The following is a 23,452-nucleotide window of genomic DNA, read 5'->3' as shown; positions in this document are numbered from 1 at the left end:
TGGGTGTGTGTGTGTGGAATGTTTTTTATTAGTTAGTAATAATTGATTGATTGGCAGTTGAGAGGCGGGCCGAAAGAGTAGAGCTCAACCCTCGCAAGCACAACTAGGTGAACACAACTAGATAAATACTAACCAACCACGATCTCGACAATCCATTACACACACAATCCCCCCCCCCCCCAACTCCCCAAATCGTTCTACCTAAGTCAATAAAAAATTAAAACAAATCAATTAATTCACCAAAAATACTAACTATAAATAAAGGAACCAAATTTGAGACATACAGCGACTACAGCGTGGTCTAGTCGGAAGAGAACGTGTTCTCATCTGGATAGATTGCGATCGAGTCTGTCGGAACGGGTGTGTAACTGCAGGGCACAAATATTTGTGTGTCCCCTCCTGTAGCTGCCTCTGTTTCGACAGGTTCCCTGGATAGCTGGAATGGGCCTGGCCCTTGGAAAGTGGGGAAGGGGTGAAATCCGTTGGGCCCACGGATGGATACCTTGGATCCATGGACCTAGAGCAGGTCTAATCACCTGGGATTCGAACCCACGGTGGGAATAAGGGAGGAGATATGTGAAGGGGGGGGGGGGAAGGATGTTTCCCTGGAACCAAACCTCACATAAACCCGGACACTCACACACACACACACACACCCTCACCCGAACACTTACAGGGGCACTCACACTCACACACACCCATAGACTGTGATAAGGGAGATCATCTGAGGGGACACAGATGGCCTCCTGGACCCACAGGTATAACCGGACACACACGCACCCGGACACTCACAGGGACACTCACACTCACTCACACTCACCCGGACACTCACAGGGATATACACACTCACACACATCCATAGACACAAATCGTGAAAAGGGAGACCATCTGAGGGGACACAGACGGCCTCCTGGACACACAAGTATATATCAATATTTAATTTATTATTCATTATTTAATTTAATTAAATAAGTAATCAAATTAATGTTTTTTAATAAATTATTATTTTATTAAATTATTAAATAATTATATTAATAAAACAAATTAAATTAAATTTAATAATTAAATATTTATTATTTAATTTACAAATATGACAGATTTTTTTTAAATATATATATATATATATAAATATATATATATATATATATATATATATATATACATGCGTACAAGCCTTAATGGTCCCCAGGACTATATGCAACTGAAAACTCACATGCCAGAAGTGACTCGAACCCATACTGCCAGGAGCAATGCAACTGGTATGTACAGGACGCCTTAATCCGCTTGTGTCAATTTTAAAGGAATATATTAGTGAATATTTATTTATGTAAATTTATATATATATATATATATATATATATATATATATATATATATATATATATATATATATATATATGTATATCACGAAAATAAACACGTGATTAAGAATGTGACAATGTCAGACCACGGAGGAAAATGAAACAGGAATTTCCTTAAGTACTTTTGTATATATATATATATATATATATATATATATATATATATATATATATATATATATATATATATATATATATATATATATATATATATATATAAAGAGAATGTCTGTCTATGTTATGAGGCCACATGCTGGAGGCTGCAGCCATACACAGATTTATTTTAAAATTTATTTATTAATATATTATTAAGGCTTATTATTACTAAATTAATATATTTGTAGAGGGAATGGTCTGGGGTAGGGAACGGGCATAGGTTGGCCAGTGTTGACTTTAGCTAAAGGATTTAGGAATAAGTATTAATTATTCTTATCACTCCCCCCCCCCCTACCAATTTAATTAAAGTTAATTGTAAAATAATGCTTGAGATGGCTGAAGACTTTTTCGTACTTAGAAAAAACCTAAATTAAACACATAAAGAAGTTTATTGGTCCAGGTTTAAGTTAGAGGAAGAGGTGCAAAGGTTGTGGTGGGGGGGGGGAGGATACGGGATTTAGAGGTGGAATGAAGAGAGGGAACAGGGGGAGTGGTGCAGGTGAAACATGGAGGAAGAGGGGGGAACAGGGGGTGCTGTACAGTTGAAACAGGGATGGGGATGGGGGAACAGGGGGAGTGGTGCAGGTGAAACAGGGAGGAAGAGGGGGGAACAGGGGGGAGTGGTGCAGGTGAAACAGGGATGGGGGAACAGGGGGAGTGGTGCAGGTGAAACAGGGATGGGGATGGGGGAACAGGGGGAGTGGTGCAGGTGAAACAGGGATGGGGATGGGGGAACAAGGGGAGTGGTGCAGGTGAAACAGGGAGGAAGAGGGGGGAACAGGGGGTGCTGTACAGGTGAAACAGGGATGGGGATGGGGGAACAGGGGGACTGGTGCAGGTGAAACAGGGATGAAGAGGGAGAAACAGGGGGGAGTGGTGCAGGTGAAACAGGGATGGGGGAACAGGGGGAGTGGTGCAGGTGAAACAGGGATGGGGATGGGGGAACAGGGAGAGTGGTGCAGTTGAAACAGGGATGGGGATGGGGGAACAGGGGGAGTGGTGCAGGTGAAACAGGGATGGGGATGGGGGAACAGGGGGAGTGGTGCAGGTGAAACAAGGATGGGGATGGGGGAGCAGGGGGAGTGGTGCAGATGAAACAGGGATGCAGAGGGAGAAACAGGGGGGAGTGGTGCAGGTGAAACAGGGATGGGGGAACAGGGGGGAGTGGTGCAGGTGAAACAGGGATTAAAGGAAAATTTATATAAGTAGATAGATGGATGTTTACATTGATTGCTAAATATATACATTGACGGATATAGGGATGCATAGATGCATCCGTCTATCTGATGGATGGAAAGACATATGAGTAGATGGATGGATAGACAGAAGAGTTGATAGACGGATAAATGGAATATAAATGTATATAATGATAAATGGTTGGTTTATGGGAAGATAGATTGATGGATTGACAGATATAAGTAGATAGGTAGATGGATCCATTGATGGATTCATTTGTGCTTATCTCTTGAGGTTCTTCTAGAGATGATTTCGGGGCTTTAGTGTCCCCGCGGTCCGGTCCTCGACCAGGCCTCCACCCCCAGAAAGCAGCCCGTGACAGCTAACTAACACCCAGGTACCTGTTTTACTGCAAGGTAACAGGGGCACAGGGTGAAAGAAACTCTGCCCATTGTTTCTCGGCGGCGCCCGGAATCGAACCCGGGACCACACGATCACAAGTCCAGTGTCCAGTGTGCTGTCCGCTCGGCCGACTGGCTCCCCGGTCGGAGGGGAGCCGGTGAACAGGCGAATCAGGTTAAAGTATATCTGTCGATTTGCTATTGCATCAACTGAGATTCGATATGGGACCATTAGGATTATAACCAACGAACTCTCTCCGTTTAGACGGTAGGCCTCCAGTTTGTGTGTGTGTGTGTGTAATTACCTAAGTGTAGTTACATGATGAGAGCTACGCTCGTGGTGTCCCGTCTTCCCAGCACTCTTTGTCATATAACGCTCTGAAACTACTGACGGTCTTGGCCTCCACCACCTTCTCACTTAACTTGTTCCAACCGTCTACCACTCTATTTGCGAAGGTGAATTTTCTTATATTTCTTCGGCATCTGTGTTTAGCTTGTTTAAATCTATGACCTCTTGTTCTTGAAGTGCCAGGTCTCAGGAAATCTTCCCTGTCGATTTTATCAATTCCTGTTACTATTTTGTATGTAGTGATCATATCACCTCTTTTCTTCTGTCTTCTAGTTTTGGCATGTTTGTGTGTGTGTGTGTGTGTGTGTGTGTGTGTGTGTGTGTTAGAGAGAAATAGATGTAGTAGATATAAAAAAAGGAAAAATACATATATTTGATAGGCGGGGTCCAAGAGCTAATAACTCGATTCTGCAGATACATATAGTAAATACAAGGAGAAAATAAATACACACACACACACACACACACATTAATTGATAATGGACTGTTTTGTGTGCGTATCCATGTGTACTATTGTCAAGACCGACAGACACGTGAAGCTATGTGTGTGTATGTGTACCTGTAATTGAACTGACATGTGTACGGTAATTATCTGTATGTGTCCATTTTAAAGGTACACATTAGTGAATGTGTATTTATGTAAATTGATTGACATATGTACGTGTGCGCGCGATTAGTGTTACTGTAATTTATATGGTTAACATTTATACGTTTGAATGACATAGTTTCCCATTATTGTCACATTTTTTGTTACATGTCTACTATTGTCAAGATGGACAGACACGTCCAGCTATGAGTGTTTATGTGTACCAGTAATTGAACTGACATGTGTACTGCAACTATCTGCGTGTGTCCATTTTAAAGGAATATATTAGTGAATGTTTATTTATGTAAATTGATTGGAATATGTATGTGGACGCTCGGTTAGTGTTACTGTAATTTATATGGTTAACGTTTGAATGACATAGTTTCCCCTCATTGTCACATTTTTTGTTACTATTTCGCTGTTCACTCTCACTCTCTCTGAATCCCGTGGACTAATTGTGCTCACGTGTGTTTGTGTAGGGTAATGGAACCATATACTTTTCACACAATAATTTGCAACTATTTGCTAAGAAACATTTCAAAAGATCATCTAAGCTTCTAATAAGTGTTCTTTTTCCTAACATACAAGTCAATCACACAGTACCTAACCTCAGTCAGAAACACTTTTCTTACTATATCTCGCAACGTCTTTTGCATATATATCCTATCTTAAATAATTAACAGTTTTAATTCATAACTGGCAACCCCCCTCCCATCCAAAGCTTTCAAAGCCACCAAACATCATTCCTTTCCCTTAACCTCTCCCAAATTATCTTTTGCACCAATTCACAAACTAGGGGGCTTCATAGCTGAGTGGACGTCGCTCTCGACTCGTAATCGTAGCTCATTCGATCCCCCGGTGATGGAACAAACGGAAATCAGCAGTTTCTATCATTCTGATGCCCCTGTTACCTAGCATTAAATATGTACCTGGGCGTTAGACAGCTGTTGCGGGCTGCTTCCTGGGTGTGTGTGTGTGGAATGTTTTTTATTAGTTAGTAATAATTGATTGATTGGCAGTTGAGAGGCGGGCCGAAAGAGTAGAGCTCAACCCTCGCAAGCACAACTAGGTGAACACAACTAGATAAATACTAACCAACCACGATCTCGACAATCCATTACACACACAATCCCCCCCCCCCCCCAACTCCCCAAATCGTTCTACCTAAGTCAATAAAAAATTAAAACAAATCAATTAATTCACCAAAAATACTAACTATAAATAAAGGAACCAAATTTGAGACATACAGCGACTACAGCGTGGTCTAGTCGGAAGAGAACGTGTTCTCATCTGGATAGATTGCGATCGAGTCTGTCGGAACGGGTGTGTAACTGCAGGGCACAAATATTTGTGTGTCCCCTCCTGTAGCTGCCTCTGTTTCGACAGGTTCCCTGGATAGCTGGAATGGGCCTGGCCCTTGGAAAGTGGGGAAGGGGTGAAATCCGTTGGGCCCACGGATGGATACCTTGGATCCATGGACCTAGAGCAGGTCTAATCACCTGGGATTCGAACCCACGGTGGGAATAAGGGAGGAGATATGTGAAGGGGGGGGGGGGGAAGGATGTTTCCCTGGAACCAAACCTCACATAAACCCGGACACTCACACACACACACACACACCCTCACCCGAACACTTACAGGGGCACTCACACTCACACACACCCATAGACTGTGATAAGGGAGATCATCTGAGGGGACACAGATGGCCTCCTGGACCCACAGGTATAACCGGACACACACGCACCCGGACACTCACAGGGACACTCACACTCACTCACACTCACCCGGACACTCACAGGGATATACACACTCACACACATCCATAGACACAAATCGTGAAAAGGGAGACCATCTGAGGGGACACAGACGGCCTCCTGGACACACAAGTATATATCAATATTTAATTTATTATTCATTATTTAATTTAATTAAATAAGTAATCAAATTAATGTTTTTTAATAAATTATTATTTTATTAAATTATTAAATAATTATATTAATAAAACAAATTAAATTAAATTTAATAATTAAATATTTATTATTTAATTTACAAATATGACAGATTTTTTTTAAATATATATATATATATATATATATATATATATATATATATATATATATATATATATATATATATATATATACATGCGAACAAGCCTTAATGGTCCCCAGGACTATATGCAACTGAAAACTCACATGCCAGAAGTGACTCGAACCCATACTGCCAGGAGCAATGCAACTGGTATGTACAGGACGCCTTAATCCGCTTGTGTCAATTTTAAAGGAATATATTAGTGAATATTTATTTATGTAAATTTATATATATATATATATATATATATATATATATATATATATATATATATATATATATATATATATATATATATATATATGTATATCACGAAAATAAACACGTGATTAAGAATGTGACAATGTCAGACCACGGAGGAAAATGAAACAGGAATTTCCTTAAGTACTTTTGTATATTAAATACATCTTCAGAAGGAATCAAATACATCTTCCTTCTGAAGATGCATTTAATATACGAAAGTACTTAAGGAAATTCCTGTTTCATTTTCCTCCGTGGTCTGACATTGTCATATATATATATATATATATATATATATATATATATATATATATATATATATATATATATATATATATATATATATATATATATATATATATATATATATATAAAGAGAATGTCTGTCTATGTTATGAGGCCACATGCTGGAGGCTGCAGCCATACACAGATTTATTTTAAAATTTATTTATTAATATATTATTAAGGCTTATTATTACTAAATTAATATATTTGTAGAGGGAATGGTCTGGGGTAGGGAACGGGCATAGGTTGGCCAGTGTTGACTTTAGCTAAAGGATTTAGGAATAAGTATTAATTATTCTTATCACTCCCCCCCCCCCCTACCAATTTAATTAAAGTTAATTGTAAAATAATGCTTGAGATGGCTGAAGACTTTTTCGTACTTAGAAAAAACCTAAATTAAACACATAAAGAAGTTTATTGGTCCAGGTTTAAGTTAGAGGAAGAGGTGCAAAGGTTGTGGTGGGGGGGGGGAGGATACGGGATTTAGAGGTGGAATGAAGAGAGGGAACAGGGGGAGTGGTGCAGGTGAAACATGGAGGAAGAGGGGGGAACAGGGGGTGCTGTACAGTTGAAACAGGGATGGGGATGGGGGAACAGGGGGAGTGGTGCAGGTGAAACAGGGAGGAAGAGGGGGGAACAGGGGGGAGTGGTGCAGGTGAAACAGGGATGGGGGAACAGGGGGAGTGGTGCAGGTGAAACAGGGATGGGGATGGGGGAACAGGGGGAGTGGTGCAGGTGAAACAGGGATGGAGATGGGGGAACAAGGGGGAGTGGTGCAGGTGAAACAGGGAGGAAGAGGGGGGAACAGGGGGTGCTGTACAGGTGAAACAGGGATGGGGATGGGGGAACAGGGGGACTGGTGCAGGTGAAACAGGGATGAAGAGGGAGAAACAGGGGGGAGTGGTGCAGGTGAAACAGGGATGGGGGAACAGGGGGAGTGGTGCAGGTGAAACAGGGATGGGGATGGGGGAACAGGGAGAGTGGTGCAGTTGAAACAGGGATGGGGATGGGGGAACAGGGGGAGTGGTGCAGGTGAAACAGGGATGGGGATGGGGGAACAGGGGGAGTGGTGCAGGTGAAACAAGGATGGGGATGGGGGAGCAGGGGGAGTGGTGCAGATGAAACAGGGATGCAGAGGGAGAAACAGGGGGGAGTGGTGCAGGTGAAACAGGGATGGGGGAACAGGGGGGAGTGGTGCAGGTGAAACAGGGATTAAAGGAAAATTTATATAAGTAGATAGATGGATGTTTACATTGATTGCTAAATATATACATTGACGGATATAGGGATGCATAGATGCATCCGTCTATCTGATGGATGGAAAGACATATGAGTAGATGGATGGATAGACAGAAGAGTTGATAGACGGATAAATGGAATATAAATGTATATAATGATAAATGGTTGGTTTATGGGAAGATAGATTGATGGATTGACAGATATAAGTAGATAGGTAGATGGATCCATTGATGGATTCATTTGTGCTTATCTCTTGAGGTTCTTCTAGAGATGATTTCGGGGCTTTAGTGTCCCCGCGGTCCGGTCCTCGACCAGGCCTCCACCCCCAGAAAGCAGCCCGTGACAGCTAACTAACACCCAGGTACCTGTTTTACTGCAAGGTAACAGGGGCACAGGGTGAAAGAAACTCTGCCCATTGTTTCTCGGCGGCGCCCGGAATCGAACCCGGGACCACACGATCACAAGTCCAGTGTCCAGTGTGCTGTCCGCTCGGCCGACTGGCTCCCCGGTCGGAGGGGAGCCGGTGAACAGGCGAATCAGGTTAAAGTATATCTGTCGATTTGCTATTGCATCAACTGAGATTCGATATGGGACCATTAGGATTATAACCAACGAACTCTCTCCGTTTAGACGGTAGGCCTCCAGTTTGTGTGTGTGTGTGTGTAATTACCTAAGTGTAGTTACATGATGAGAGCTACGCTCGTGGTGTCCCGTCTTCCCAGCACTCTTTGTCATATAACGCTCTGAAACTACTGACGGTCTTGGCCTCCACCACCTTCTCACTTAACTTGTTCCAACCGTCTACCACTCTATTTGCGAAGGTGAATTTTCTTATATTTCTTCGGCATCTGTGTTTAGCTTGTTTAAATCTATGACCTCTTGTTCTTGAAGTGCCAGGTCTCAGGAAATCTTCCCTGTCGATTTTATCAATTCCTGTTACTATTTTGTATGTAGTGATCATATCACCTCTTTTTCTTCTGTCTTCTAGTTTTGGCATGTTTGTGTGTGTGTGTGTGTGTGTGTGTGTGTGTGTGTGTGTGTTAGAGAGAAATAGATGTAGTAGATATAAAAAAAGGAAAAATACATATATTTGATAGGCGGGGTCCAAGAGCTAATAACTCGATTCTGCAGATACATATAGTAAATACAAGGAGAAAATAAATACACACACACACACACACACACATTAATTGATAATGGACTGTTTTGTGTGCGTATCCATGTGTACTATTGTCAAGACCGACAGACACGTGAAGCTATGTGTGTGTATGTGTACCTGTAATTGAACTGACATGTGTACGGTAATTATCTGTATGTGTCCATTTTAAAGGTACACATTAGTGAATGTGTATTTATGTAAATTGATTGACATATGTACGTGTGCGCGCGATTAGTGTTACTGTAATTTATATGGTTAACATTTATACGTTTGAATGACATAGTTTCCCATTATTGTCACATTTTTTGTTACATGTCTGCTATTGTCAAGATGGACAGACACGTCCAGCTATGAGTGTTTATGTGTACCAGTAATTGAACTGACATGTGTACTGCAACTATCTGCGTGTGTCCATTTTAAAGGAATATATTAGTGAATGTTTATTTATGTAAATTGATTGGAATATGTATGTGGACGCTCGGTTAGTGTTACTGTAATTTATATGGTTAACGTTTGAATGACATAGTTTCCCCTCATTGTCACATTTTTTGTTACTATTTCGCTGTTCACTCTCACTCTCTCTGAATCCCGTGGACTAATTGTGCTCACGTGTGTTTGTGTAGGGTAATGGAACCATATACTTTTCACACAATAATTTGCAACTATTTGCTAAGAAACATTTCAAAAGATCATCTAAGCTTCTAATAAGTGTTCTTTTTCCTAACATACAAGTCAATCACACAGTACCTAACCTCAGTCAGAAACACTTTTCTTACTATATCTCGCAACGTCTTTTGCATATATATCCTATCTTAAATAATTAACAGTTTTAATTCATAACTGGCAACCCCCCTCCCATCCAAAGCTTTCAAAGCCACCAAACATCATTCCTTTCCCTTAACCTCTCCCAAATTATCTTTTGCACCAATTCACAAACTAGGGGGCTTCATAGCTGAGTGGACGTCGCTCTCGACTCGTAATCGTAGCTCATTCGATCCCCCGGTGATGGAACAAACGGAAATCAGCAGAGTTTCTATCATTCTGATGCCCCTGTTACCTAGCATTAAATATGTACCTGGGCGTTAGACAGCTGTTGCGGGCTGCTTCCTGGGTGTGTGTGTGTGGAATGTTTTTTATTAGTTAGTAATAATTGATTGATTGGCAGTTGAGAGGCGGGCCGAAAGAGTAGAGCTCAACCCTCGCAAGCACAACTAGGTGAACACAACTAGATAAATACTAACCAACCACGATCTCGACAATCCATTACACACACAATCCCCCCCCCCCCCCAACTCCCCAAATCGTTCTACCTAAGTCAATAAAAAATTAAAACAAATCAATTAATTCACCAAAAATACTAACTATAAATAAAGGAACCAAATTTGAGACATACAGCGACTACAGCGTGGTCTAGTCGGAAGAGAACGTGTTCTCATCTGGATAGATTGCGATCGAGTCTGTCGGAACGGGTGTGTAACTGCAGGGCACAAATATTTGTGTGTCCCCTCCTGTAGCTGCCTCTGTTTCGACAGGTTCCCTGGATAGCTGGAATGGGCCTGGCCCTTGGAAAGTGGGGAAGGGGTGAAATCCGTTGGGCCCACGGATGGATACCTTGGATCCATGGACCTAGAGCAGGTCTAATCACCTGGGATTCGAACCCACGGTGGGAATAAGGGAGGAGATATGTGAAGGGGGGGGGGGGAAGGATGTTTCCCTGGAACCAAACCTCACATAAACCCGGACACTCACACACACACACACACACCCTCACCCGAACACTTACAGGGGCACTCACACTCACACACACCCATAGACTGTGATAAGGGAGATCATCTGAGGGGACACAGATGGCCTCCTGGACCCACAGGTATAACCGGACACACACGCACCCGGACACTCACAGGGACACTCACACTCACTCACACTCACCCGGACACTCACAGGGATATACACACTCACACACATCCATAGACACAAATCGTGAAAAGGGAGACCATCTGAGGGGACACAGACGGCCTCCTGGACACACAAGTATATATCAATATTTAATTTATTATTCATTATTTAATTTAATTAAATAAGTAATCAAATTAATGTTTTTTAATAAATTATTATTTTATTAAATTATTAAATAATTATATTAATAAAACAAATTAAATTAAATTTAATAATTAAATATTTATTATTTAATTTACAAATATGACAGATTTTTTTTAAATATATATATATATATATATATATATATATATATATATATATATATATATATATATATATATATATATATATATATATATATATATATACATGCGAACAAGCCTTAATGGTCCCCAGGACTATATGCAACTGAAAACTCACATGCCAGAAGTGACTCGAACCCATACTGCCAGGAGCAATGCAACTGGTATGTACAGGACGCCTTAATCCGCTTGTGTCAATTTTAAAGGAATATATTAGTGAATATTTATTTATGTAAATTTATATATATATATATATATATATATATATATATATATATATATATATATATATATATATATATATATATATATATATATATATGTATATCACGAAAATAAACACGTGATTAAGAATGTGACAATGTCAGACCACGGAGGAAAATGAAACAGGAATTTCCTTAAGTACTTTTGTATATTAAATACATCTTCAGAAGGAATCAAATACATCTTCCTTCTGAAGATGCATTTAATATACGAAAGTACTTAAGGAAATTCCTGTTTCATTTTCCTCCGTGGTCTGACATTGTCATATATATATATATATATATATATATATATATATATATATATATATATATATATATATATATATATATATATATATATATATATATATATATATATATATATATAAAGAGAATGTCTGTCTATGTTATGAGGCCACATGCTGGAGGCTGCAGCCATACACAGATTTATTTTAAAATTTATTTATTAATATATTATTAAGGCTTATTATTACTAAATTAATATATTTGTAGAGGGAATGGTCTGGGGTAGGGAACGGGCATAGGTTGGCCAGTGTTGACTTTAGCTAAAGGATTTAGGAATAAGTATTAATTATTCTTATCACTCCCCCCCCCCCCCTACCAATTTAATTAAAGTTAATTGTAAAATAATGCTTGAGATGGCTGAAGACTTTTTCGTACTTAGAAAAAACCTAAATTAAACACATAAAGAAGTTTATTGGTCCAGGTTTAAGTTAGAGGAAGAGGTGCAAAGGTTGTGGTGGGGGGGGGGAGGATACGGGATTTAGAGGTGGAATGAAGAGAGGGAACAGGGGGACTGGTGCAGGTGAAACAGGGAGGAAGAGGGGGGAACAGGGGGTGCTGTACAGTTGAAACAGGGATGGGGATGGGGGAACAGGGGGAGTGGTGCAGGTGAAACAGGGAGGAAGAGGGGGGAACAGGGGGGAGTGGTGCAGGTGAAACAGGGATGGGGGAACAGGGGGAGTGGTGCAGGTGAAACAGGGATGGGGATGGGGGAACAGGGGGAGTGGTGCAGGTGAAACAGGGATGGAGATGGGGGAACAGGGGGAGTGGTGCAGGTGAAACAGGGAGGAAGAGGGGGGAACAGGGGGTGCTGTACAGGTGAAACAGGGATGGGGATGGGGGAACAGGGGGACTGGTGCAGGTGAAACAGGGATGAAGAGGGAGAAACAGGGGGGAGTGGTGCAGGTGAAACAGGGATGGGGGAACAGGGGGAGTGGTGCAGGTGAAACAGGGATGGGGATGGGGGAACAGGGAGAGTGGTGCAGTTGAAACAGGGATGGGGATGGGGGAACAGGGGGAGTGGTGCAGGTGAAACAGGGATGGGGATGGGGGAACAGGGGGAGTGGTGCAGGTGAAACAAGGATGGGGATGGGGGAGCAGGGGGAGTGGTGCAGATGAAACAGGGATGCAGAGGGAGAAACAGGGGGGAGTGGTGCAGGTGAAACAGGGATGGGGGAACAGGGGGGAGTGGTGCAGGTGAAACAGGGATTAAAGGAAAATTTATATAAGTAGATAGATGGATGTTTACATTGATTGCTAAATATATACATTGACGGATATAGGGATGCATAGATGCATCCGTCTATCTGATGGATGGAAAGACATATGAGTAGATGGATGGATAGACAGAAGAGTTGATAGACGGATAAATGGAATATAAATGTATATAATGATAAATGGTTGGTTTATGGGAAGATAGATTGATGGATTGACAGATATAAGTAGATAGGTAGATGGATCCATTGATGGATTCATTTGTGCTTATCTCTTGAGGTTCTTCTAGAGATGATTTCGGGGCTTTAGTGTCCCCGCGGTCCGGTCCTCGACCAGGCCTCCACCCCCAGAAAGCAGCCCGTGACAGCTAACTAACACCCAGGTACCTGTTTTACTGCAAGGTAACAGGGGCACAGGGTGAAAGAAACTCTGCCCATTGTTTCTCGGCGGCGCCCGGAATCGAACCCGGGACCACACGATCACAAGTCCAGTGTCCAGTGTGCTGTCCGCTCGGCCGACTGGCTCCCCGGTCGGAGGGGAGCCGGTGAACAGGCGAATCAGGTTAAAGTATATCTGTCGATTTGCTATTGCATCAACTGAGATTCGATATGGGACCATTAGGATTATAACCAACGAACTCTCTCCGTTTAGACGGTAGGCCTCCAGTTTGTGTGTGTGTGTGTGTAATTACCTAAGTGTAGTTACATGATGAGAGCTACGCTCGTGGTGTCCCGTCTTCCCAGCACTCTTTGTCATATAACGCTCTGAAACTACTGACGGTCTTGGCCTCCACCACCTTCTCACTTAACTTGTTCCAACCGTCTACCACTCTATTTGCGAAGGTGAATTTTCTTATATTTCTTCGGCATCTGTGTTTAGCTTGTTTAAATCTATGACCTCTTGTTCTTGAAGTGCCAGGTCTCAGGAAATCTTCCCTGTCGATTTTATCAATTCCTGTTACTATTTTGTATGTAGTGATCATATCACCTCTTTTTCTTCTGTCTTCTAGTTTTGGCATGTTTGTGTGTGTGTGTGTGTGTGTGTGTGTGTGTGTGTGTGTGTGTTAGAGAGAAATAGATGTAGTAGATATAAAAAAAGGAAAAATACATATATTTGATAGGCGGGGTCCAAGAGCTAATAACTCGATTCTGCAGATACATATAGTAAATACAAGGAGAAAATAAATACACACACACACACACACACACATTAATTGATAATGGACTGTTTTGTGTGCGTATCCATGTGTACTATTGTCAAGACCGACAGACACGTGAAGCTATGTGTGTGTATGTGTACCTGTAATTGAACTGACATGTGTACGGTAATTATCTGTATGTGTCCATTTTAAAGGTACACATTAGTGAATGTGTATTTATGTAAATTGATTGACATATGTACGTGTGCGCGCGATTAGTGTTACTGTAATTTATATGGTTAACATTTATACGTTTGAATGACATAGTTTCCCATTATTGTCACATTTTTTGTTACATGTCTGCTATTGTCAAGATGGACAGACACGTCCAGCTATGAGTGTTTATGTGTACCAGTAATTGAACTGACATGTGTACTGCAACTATCTGCGTGTGTCCATTTTAAAGGAATATATTAGTGAATGTTTATTTATGTAAATTGATTGGAATATGTATGTGGACGCTCGGTTAGTGTTACTGTAATTTATATGGTTAACGTTTGAATGACATAGTTTCCCCTCATTGTCACATTTTTTGTTACTATTTCGCTGTTCACTCTCACTCTCTCTGAATCCCGTGGACTAATTGTGCTCACGTGTGTTTGTGTAGGGTAATGGAACCATATACTTTTCACACAATAATTTGCAACTATTTGCTAAGAAACATTTCAAAAGATCATCTAAGCTTCTAATAAGTGTTCTTTTTCCTAACATACAAGTCAATCACACAGTACCTAACCTCAGTCAGAAACACTTTTCTTACTATATCTCGCAACGTCTTTTGCATATATATCCTATCTTAAATAATTAACAGTTTTAATTCATAACTGGCAACCCCCCTCCCATCCAAAGCTTTCAAAGCCACCAAACATCATTCCTTTCCCTTAACCTCTCCCAAATTATCTTTTGCACCAATTCACAAACTAGGGGGCTTCATAGCTGAGTGGACGTCGCTCTCGACTCGTAATCGTAGCTCATTCGATCCCCCGGTGATGGAACAAACGGAAATCAGCAGAGTTTCTATCATTCTGATGCCCCTGTTACCTAGCATTAAATATGTACCTGGGCGTTAGACAGCTGTTGCGGGCTGCTTCCTGGGTGTGTGTGTGTGGAATGTTTTTTATTAGTTAGTAATAATTGATTGATTGGCAGTTGAGAGGCGGGCCGAAAGAGTAGAGCTCAACCCTCGCAAGCACAACTAGGTGAACACAACTAGATAAATACTAACCAACCACGATCTCGACAATCCATTACACACACAATCCCCCCCCCCCCCCCAACTCCCCAAATCGTTCTACCTAAGTCAATAAAAAATTAAAACAAATCAATTAATTCACCAAAAATACTAACTATAAATAAAGGAACCAAATTTGAGACATACAGCGACTACAGCGTGGTCTAGTCGGAAGAGAACGTGTTCTCATCTGGATAGATTGCGATCGAGTCTGTCGGAACGGGTGTGTAACTGCAGGGCACAAATATTTGTGTGTCCCCTCCTGTAGCTGCCTCTGTTTCGACAGGTTCCCTGGATAGCTGGAATGGGCCTGGCCCTTGGAAAGTGGGGAAGGGGTGAAATCCGTTGGGCCCACGGATGGATACCTTGGATCCATGGACCTAGAGCAGGTCTAATCACCTGGGATTCGAACCCACGGTGGGAATAAGGGAGGAGATATGTGAAGGGGGGGGGGGGGGGAAGGATGTTTCCCTGGAACCAAACCTCACATAAACCCGGACACTCACACACACACACACACACCCTCACCCGAACACTTACAGGGGCACTCACACTCACACACACCCATAGACTGTGATAAGGGAGATCATCTGAGGGGACACAGATGGCCTCCTGGACCCACAGGTATAACCGGACACACACGCACCCGGACACTCACAGGGACACTCACACTCACTCACACTCACCCGGACACTCACAGGGATATACACACTCACACACATCCATAGACACAAATCGTGAAAAGGGAGACCATCTGAGGGGACACAGACGGCCTCCTGGACACACAAGTATATATCAATATTTAATTTATTATTCATTATTTAATTTAATTAAATAAGTAATCAAATTAATGTTTTTTAATAAATTATTATTTTATTAAATTATTAAATAATTATATTAATAAAACAAATTAAATTAAATTTAATAATTAAATATTTATTATTTAATTTACAAATATGACAGATTTTTTTTAAATATATATATATATATATATAATATATATATATATATATATATATATATATATATATATACATGCGAACAAGCCTTAATGGTCCCCAGGACTATATGCAACTGAAAACTCACATGCCAGAAGTGACTCGAACCCATACTGCCAGGAGCAATGCAACTGGTATGTACAGGACGCCTTAATCCGCTTGTGTCAATTTTAAAGGAATATATTAGTGAATATTTATTTATGTAAATTTATATATATATATATATATATATATATATATATATATATATATATATATATATATATATATATATGTATATCACGAAAATAAACACGTGATTAAGAATGTGACAATGTCAGACCACGGAGGAAAATGAAACAGGAATTTCCTTAAGTACTTTTGTATATTAAATACATCTTCAGAAGGAATCAAATACATCTTCCTTCTGAAGATGCATTTAATATACGAAAGTACTTAAGGAAATTCCTGTTTCATTTTCCTCCGTGGTCTGACATTGTCATATATATATATATATATATATATATATATATATATATATATATATATATATATATATATATATATATATATATATATATAAAGAGAATGTCTGTCTATGTTATGAGGCCACATGCTGGAGGCTGCAGCCATACACAGATTTATTTTAAAATTTATTTATTAATATATTATTAAGGCTTATTATTACTAAATTAATATATTTGTAGAGGGAATGGTCTGGGGTAGGGAACGGGCATTGGTTGGCCAGTGTTGACTTTAGCTAAAGGATTTAGGAATAAGTATTAATTATTCTTATCACTCCCCCCCCCCCCTACCAATTTAATTAAAGTTAATTGTAAAATAATGCTTGAGATGGCTGAAGACTTTTTCGTACTTAGAAAAAACCTAAATTAAACACATAAAGAAGTTTATTGGTCCAGGTTTAAGTTAGAGGAAGAGGTGCAAAGGTTGTGGTGGGGGGGGGAGGATACGGGATTTAGAGGTGGAATGAAGAGAGGGAACAGGGGGACTGGTGCAGGTGAAACAGGGAGGAAGAGGGGGGAACAGGGGGTGCTGTACAGTTGAAACAGGGATGGGGATGGGGGAACAGGGGGAGTGGTGCAGGTGAAACAGGGAGGAAGAGGGGGGAACAGGGGGGAGTGGTGCAGGTGAAACAGGGATGGGGGAACAGGGGGAGTGGTGCAGGTGAAACAGGGATGGGGATGGGGGAACAGGGGGAGTGGTGCAGGTGAAACAGGGATGGAGATGGGGGAACAGGGGGAGTGGTGCAGGTGAAACAGGGAGGAAGAGGGGGGAACAGGGGGTGCTGTACAGGTGAAACAGGGATGGGGATGGGGGAACAGGGGGACTGGTGCAGGTGAAACAGGGATGAAGAGGGAGAAACAGGGGGGAGTGGTGCAGGTGAAACAGGGATGGGGGAACAGGGGGAGTGGTGCAGGTGAAACAGGGATGGGGATGGGGGAACAGGGAGAGTGGTGCAGTTGAAACAGGGATGGGGATGGGGGAACAGGGGGAGTGGTGCAGGTGAAACAGGGATGGGGATGGGGGAACAGGGGGAGTGGTGCAGGTGAAACAAGGATGGGGATGGGGGAGCAGGGGGAGTGGTGCAGATGAAACAGGGATGCAGAGGGAGAAACAGGGGGGAGTGGTGCAGGTGAAACAGGGATGGGGGAACAGGGGGGAGTGGTGCAGGTGAAACAGGGATTAAAGGAAAATTTATATAAGTAGATAGATGGATGTTTACATTGATTGCTAAATATATACATTGACGGATATAGGGATGCATAGATGCATCCGTCTATCTGATGGATGGAAAGACATATGAGTAGATGGATGGATAGACAGAAGAGTTGATAGACGGATAAATGGAATATAAATGTATTGTGACGATAATCTCCTTCAAGAGATTGAGCCTGCTCTTCCCTTCATAATTACGTCTTCACAACTATATAAAAGACTATGGAAGAAATGTCCAACAACGACAACAAACACCAGCAAGGCTTGCCAGGGTGAGCAGAAACGTGTGCAACCAGCCACCTGTTCGAACTCCAACCACCAAACTACCCGTTGATCGCTACGACTCCGCTGATTGGTCGCCGGTCTGGCTGCACCTGCCTCGCCCCCCCCCAATACTACCTGATGTCTGGGGTCGCCCCAACATCAGTCTTCAGAATGTTCCGTGCTTTCGTAGCCAGCACTCCTCCCAGCTAGACGTTAGCGTGTACTGAGAGAGGTGGTGGCTTTAAGCCAATATTCCAGCACCTCCCACTTAACTTTTGTGTTGCACTTCTTGTTATTTTGCCTTAACGTAACTTTCATTGTGTCATTTAAGTATTCTTATTATTTTGATTCATTGATTTTATTATACATATTTGTTTGTGCATTATTTTCATGTTTTGATTTATTTAACGTAATTAAAATTTCATTGTTAAAGTTTACTTGTGTTTTGTGTGTCTTCTCCTTACCTTACCACAGACGAAGTTCCAGTTTTTCTATTTTTTTTTATAACTATGTGACGAGGCCATACCCCTAGCCTTAAACAGCCGAACACCAACGCGTTACCGTCACAAGTTATATGGGGGCCTGTCCGGGATCTTCACTCAGGTACTGGTGCCAAGTGGTAATTTATGGTAAGCGTATTTAACTCTGTTAACGTAGCTTTACTATTTTTCATTCAATTTCATTTTTTATAAGGTGCGGTGTATTGTGCATTACGAGAGTAACATATAGTGAAGGTGAGACAACTTTGGATTACGTGGTGACTGTAGGCCTCAGTCATACTCTTAATTGGTCATCTCTCCCTCCTTGTTATTACTCGTATTTACCATCTATGTCCCTTGAATATTTCTCATTCTGACAGATCATCATATTGGTACCCTGGTACTGTGGTCTGCCCCGGGTCAAGAGTACCCAATCTTCTGCAATCTGACTGTAGGAGGACAAAGAGGGCCATAGTTCCTCTAGCTCGAACTTTAGTTGCTGAATTGGGACCTCAGCAGCAGTTCTCGTCACCAGTTGACACCTCGCACCCCTACACGTCAGTCAGAGATGATGATACATACAACGGTAGGGAATTAGCTTATTTTTTCAGAGCACAAAAGTTCGCTAATTCTGTAAGTATCATATTAAATTCAGTAGGAAAAACTTGCTTTATGTCCTATAGAGACTTGGCAAGGTATGCCTACATCCTTGGACTACCAATTTTACTTTTGAAGCATTTAACTGTTTCATTTGTTTTCGAAACTTTGTTTCATTTGTTAGTAGGATTTTCTTGCCCTTATTCTCTTACATGAGTACCGGGTACAAGATTTCCTGCGCCCTTGATTTAATTTAATATCTTTCACTTAACGTTAATTGTTAAAGATCACACAGGATAGGTACCAGTTGCCACGTTGTCCTGTTTCTGACATTTCATTATTGAACATTCGTGTACCTTTATTTGCTAATTTCACCATGTTTCGTCTCCAAACTTTCCGTGCAAATCCAGCAGGTGAAATAGGGACTTTAAGTCGTGCCAAGAGGACTGAACTACAAACTCTTGCACATGAGTATCAACTAGAAGTTCCCTATCAAGCCAACAAAAATGACCTACACAACCTGTTGCTGGATTACTATTTAAAGCAAGGTAAGATAGACTCTGAAACTCATGAAACTTACTATATTGCAGATAAAACTGACTTGGCAACGATGAAACTTAAACTAGAGCTGGCTAAGATTGAACGTGAGCAGCAAAAGGAAGCCCGCGAACAGCAAAGGGAAGCCCTCGAACAACAAGAACGAGCAGCTGCCATACGAAAGGAAGAACAAGAACGTGAGATTGCCTTACTCCAGGAGCGGGAACGCATACGGCTTGAAACCAAACAACGCGAGTTGGAAATGCAACGTGAACATGACAAGCAACAAGCGACTCTGGCTCTTGAGTGTCGTCAACGGGAATACACGTTGGAAACTTCACACCTCGCTCAACGCCAGCAAGCTACTGCCAATCTTCCCGTCAGTTTTAATATATCACATGCAAGTAAGTTAATGCCATCCTTTGTAGAAGCAGAAGTTGATGTGTTCTTTACCACCTTTGAAACCCTTGCTAATCAACTCAGTTGGCCTGTCGACCAATGGGCCACACTTCTCAGAGTCCATCTTACAGGTAGAGCTGCAGTCACACTCAGTACTTTGGCGTCTGAGAATGACTACTACACTCTGAAACAAGCAGTGTTGGACGCCTACCTCCTCTCTACTGAAAGTTATAGAAGGAAATTCCGTGACCACCTGAAGGCAAGTACCACTACCTTCCTCGAGTTTGCTAACACGAAACGGAGGTATTTCATGAAATGGCTGGAAGCAGCACATGTCTCTACTTTTACAGAACTCGTCAACCTGATGCTTGTTGAAGAATTCTTGAGACGTGTGCCGCCTCCTGTCCGCCTCTACTTAGCAGATAAAGAAGAAACCGACTACCTGAAGTGTGCTAAGTCGGCTGACACTTACAGCCTCATCCACCGGCTGACACCTGAACCATCCTCCAGTAAGAAGTCGTGGTACAGTTACGAGAAGGTGAGCCCCGATCAAGCTGGTTCACAACTGTACTGCAAATATTGTAGACTCTATGGACATACCATAGACAAGTGTGGTAAGTCTCAATACAAGGGAACCACTGACCAACAACGACCCAAACCAACTCCTCCTAAGTCCGGTAAGCCTGTGATGAATGTTGGTGTTGATGTTAATGATCTTTCTCTTTTCAGTAACCACCTGTATACTGGAACTGTCTCTGCCAACGGTTCAAATCCGGAGGGACGTTTCAAATTGAAGATCTTGAGGGACACAGCGGCTCTACAATCGATCATCTTGAAGTCGGCTGTGCCCAACATAGTCTACACCGGGGAAACAGTCTTCATCACTGACCTCACTGCTACCACTCCATACCCTCTCGCCAGAGTCCACCTGGATTGTCCCTACGTGAACAGGGAAGTCCAAGTCGCCGTCAGGGAAAAGCCTTTTCCCATGCCTGGAGTGCAACTTCTCCTAGGCAACGACTTGGCAGAAGACCTGCAACCGACCAACCTGATCGTCATGGACAAACCCCAGGTGTGTAACTCTGTGCCAAGTAACCCTATTCTTGAGTATGTTCCAGCAGAGGTTCAAGAGAGTGATGAAGTTTCTCCTCCGGTTCTCGTGACCACCCGTGCACAAGCCGCACGTCCACAGCCAGCTGACTCTACTGCTACCGCTGTCCCTCAAGACCCTCAGAAACTACCCCCGCATCTGACCAAGTTGGAGTTCCGTAAGTTGCAGAGGGAAGATCTTACTTTAACACCATTGTTTTTCCAGGCTGAGACTCAACCCGACAGTATTCCTGGGTTCTTCCTAGAGAACGACTTGCTCTACCGCAGATATAGACCCAGTAAACTGAAGGAGGAGGACGATTGGGCCAACACCGAACAACTTGTGATTCCCACCAGCCTGCGGCCCACTATTCTACACCTGGCCCATGGAGCATTCTCCCACTACGGCTTCAACAAGACTTACCATGGGATTCGCCAAGACTACTACTGGCCAGGTATGGTAAATAACGTCAAACAGTACGTAAAACAGTGTCATACATGTCAGATGGCAGGCAAACCGAACGTCTCCATTCCCAGAGCACCACTGATTCCCATACAGGTGCCTGCGGAACCTTTCCACAGACTCATAATAGACTGTGTCGGTCCTTTACCTCGGACCAGTTCAGGTAACGCCTACATCCTAACCATCCTGTGTCCTACCACCAGATTTCCCATAGCAGTTCCAGTGAAGAACATCACGGCTGCTACGGTTATCAAACATCTATTGAAGATCTTCACTCAATACGGATTTCCCAGGGAGATTCAAAGTGACTGTGGCACCAACTTCACCAGTGATCTCTTCAAAAGGACACTGGAGGAGTTCAACATCAAACAGGTATTGTCCAGCCCCTATCATCCTGCTTCACAGGGTTCTCTTGAACGTAGTCATCAGACCATCAAAGCACTCTTGAAAAAGTTTTGTAGTGAAACCTCAAAGGATTGGGATAAGCAGATTGACCTAATAATGTGTATTTTCAGAAGTCTCCCCAATGAGTCCCTAGGAGTATCTCCTTATGAGATGCTCTACGGCCGTAAGTGCCGTACTCCCCTTAAGGCTTTCAAAGACTCTCTCAGAGATGCCACCTTCAGTGAGCATCAGAATGTGCCCCAGTTTCTTCAAAACCTTCAGCACATTCTAGAGAGAGTCCACCGCTTTGCCCATGATAATCTATTGAAAGCCCAGGTGAGAATGAAGACTCATTACGACCAGACCAGCAAAGTAAGAAAATTCAAGCCGGGAGACTTCGTCCTTGCTTATTTCCCTATCCCAGGTTCACCTTTACAAAACAAATTTTCAGGACCCTACTGCGTCAAAGAGTGCAGGAATAATAATAATTATGTGATAGAGACTCCAGATAGGCGGCGGAAGACCCAGCTGTGCCACGTCAACCTCCTGAAGCAATATAATGGTACTCCTCCCACTGTCTTGATTAATTGTTCTACCTTCACAGAACCCTACATCCACAGTGAGACCATCCCGGCTTCTTCTCCCGAAAGCACTGACAAGGAGTCGGCGCTTTCTAATTCCAAAATCCTTCATGATCTTCCCAAATGCTTTCAGGATAATAATCGTGCTCCTATGCCCTCTTCTAATTCCACTCTCACCTCGTCAGATAAGCCCTTCATCCTCCATGTCGACGCCAATGGTACCGACGTGGGTGGTGTCGTGATGCAGCAACGAGGCGAGAAGAATACACCTGTCAGCGACTACTGCTACAAGGATCTACGGAACAATTGGCAAGGAGCTACTCTTCCTCATCCTGAAGCTTCAGCACTTCACTCCACACCTGAAAAGTGCTCGGTCCACCATCAATACGGACCACACCACCCTACACCTCCTGCAGCACGCCCACTTCTCATCTCAACGTCTTCTACTATGGGCTTGCTACCTGCAGAAA

The sequence above is a fragment of the Procambarus clarkii genome, chromosome 73 (assembly GCF_040958095.1).
Source record: "Procambarus clarkii isolate CNS0578487 chromosome 73, FALCON_Pclarkii_2.0, whole genome shotgun sequence".
Classification (NCBI taxonomy): domain Eukaryota; kingdom Metazoa; phylum Arthropoda; class Malacostraca; order Decapoda; family Cambaridae; genus Procambarus; species Procambarus clarkii.
The sequence above is the reverse complement of the archived record's forward strand: the minus strand, read 5'-3'. Positions refer to the sequence as shown.